This window comes from Psammomys obesus, unplaced genomic scaffold (assembly GCF_907164565.1).
Source record: "Psammomys obesus unplaced genomic scaffold, mPsaObe1.curated_primary_1811, whole genome shotgun sequence".
Taxonomy (NCBI): Eukaryota; Metazoa; Chordata; class Mammalia; order Rodentia; family Muridae; genus Psammomys; species Psammomys obesus.
In genome coordinates, this window is record NW_026594240.1 from 211,873 (window position 1) to 214,380 (window position 2,508).

Genomic DNA, 2,508 nt, shown 5'->3' on the forward strand with positions numbered 1-2,508 from the left:
ACCAGCTAGGCAGCCTGGGGGGGTCTACCCGTCTCAGTAACCAGCTAGGCAACCTGGGGGGGGTCTACCCGTCTCAGTAACCAGCTAAGCAACCTGGGGGGGGGATTATCTACCCCTCTGAGGTCAGCCAACTCACCACATACATAAAGCATGTGTCTACCCATAGTTGATAAGGCCGTGTACCCAAGCTGCCTGGCACACAGGAGGCTGACAAGCATCCACCCTTATCCTGCCCGGGCACTTGGAAATCCGTTGTGCTGTGTTCCCTCCCCCATCCATCACTGGGGAAGTGACCAGATGGGAGAGAGAGCAGCCACGAGCATCTAGATAACCCTGCTGGCCTGAACCACCCCAGACCAATGAACCGTGTCCCCCAGAGGCTTCCCTGGCGCACAGAGAACTCAGGGTGGGGGTCATGCCCTCGGAGTGGAGCTACAGGGAATACAGATGGGCCAGGAGCTCAGCTGCAGTCCTTCAGTTCTGCCCTGCCACCGTCCAGTTGGCTACCATAGAGCTGCCGCGAGGCTGGGGCTAGGGGAACACGCGAGCAGGGAGGTGTTGTCCCTCTGCCCCCAGTGTCTGCTGCCACCGTCTCTGTGATTCAAGGGACAAAGGGGCTGTGGGGCACTGGCAATCTGGCCTCTGCATGCACACGCCAGTCTGGGGGGAACGCACAGCTTGGAAAGTGGCAACTCTAGGTCTCAAGGGCACCTGATGGGGGTGTCCTGAGAGCCATCCTCTCTCTGCCCTTTGCTCTGCACACATCCCCACCTCTTATCTCTATCTACCACAGGGAGAAAATGGCACAGGTCATTCAAGTCCTAAACGAAGAAGCCAGGACTGAAGGAATTTGGGGCTAAATGGCACATAACACACAATCGCCCTCATTTTATGCCTGAGGTCATCCAAGCCACCAAGCCCTGACTGAAGTCTCCCTCATGGTCACTGGAAGCATATGCCCATCCCTTCAGACAAAGAATGGGAGAGGGAAGGCCAGTGCATTCTGGGTAGAAACAGCTCTCTTAGAATGTTTGTCCATGTAGGACAGCACGAGCTTTTCTTGGACAATTTTATTCTCCTCAGCCGTTTTAGGAAAGTGATTTTGAGGCTCAGAGAAGTTGTGCTACTCGCCCGAGATCCAAGAGCTACAAATTAATGGGTAGAGGAAGCCAGTGCTATCAGCTTGACCTCAAAGCTCTGACCATTGGGTATCCGCCCCCACAGGTGCTGGCCCACCAGAGCAGCAGCAGGGTCCAGGGCGAGCTCAGCTCCAGCTCAGCCCCCTTCTGTCCCTACTTATGTCATCGGTGACTTGGTTTGTGTGACCTCGTCCTAACAGGCTCTCAGTAACTTACAACATGGTCCTCAGTGGCCAGTGTGGTGCCTTCACATTAACTAAATCCAAATTAATGTAATCGGAAATATTATGATAAACCAAAATCAAACAAGAGGAATGCCCTGGCCTAGACCCAGATCCCGTGAGTTTTATTAATCAGAATTGCCAACACTTCACAGAATCCTCAACCTGTAGATAAGAAACTGCAGGTAGATGCAAGGAAGAACTTTCCAAGTGAGATTGGGTGTAGTTCCTTGTGGTTTGAGAGGCAAGAAAGAGCTGTTTCCTTTCTACACGGGGCACAGGCAAAAACAACCCTCCACCAGGAGGTGACAACTGAAAGCTGGTCCCACACTCCTGCTGCACACACAGCTCTGGCTTTTGCTGCTGCCCTTGGTGACCCTGCTTCCCCTGGCTGCCCGCCCAAGCCTGGCTCTGAGGAGTAAGCCGAGTGCTGTCAGGCATGGAGCAGGAGTGGGAGGGTGTGTTTGCTCGGAGCTCTCTGAGTGCAAGAGGCGAAGCCTTTCCATTCAGCCAGGGATTTAGGGATCCTGAGGCCTCTGTCAGTGTCAGCCCTAACCTGGGGATCAGTGTGGGAAAGCCTGCTGCCCTCCCTGGCCGGGTGGGTGCCATGGCCCCACTGGGTCACCTAACCTTGATTGCCCCATGGCCTGAATCACTCTGAGGGAGCCAGAGCCAACAGAGGGCTCCAAGATGCTTCAGGAGGCCCAGGGAGCTGGGAGGAAGCAGCCAGGAAGGGCCACGGATCAGCTCACTCAGTCTCCTGCCCCTGGCATGTGCCAGCAGGGGCTTTCCATGCTTTCCACTGCCAGCGCACTCTTGCTGAAGCTCTCAGGCAACAGAGAAAGAAAGCATTCCAGCCCTGCCCTGGCACTGGCCTCCCGTCCCCACCCCCTGAAGCCCTGGGTGCCATGTGGGAAGACTCCGAGTCCACAAAGTCACTTCGGAGCTTGGTGACAAACTGGGTAAAAGTGAATCTCTCGGCCTCTAGCCCCGTGTTTACCTTGGAAGAAGCTATTTTTGACTCTGCTGTTAACTCGCTGTGGCTTCCAGGCATATGTGTCCCCTCCTGGTCCCCCCTAGTACCAGCAGCAGCTTTCTCTCCTACATAAGGGTTTAGACTGACTGCCTAGGGACTTCTTTTTGTCTAT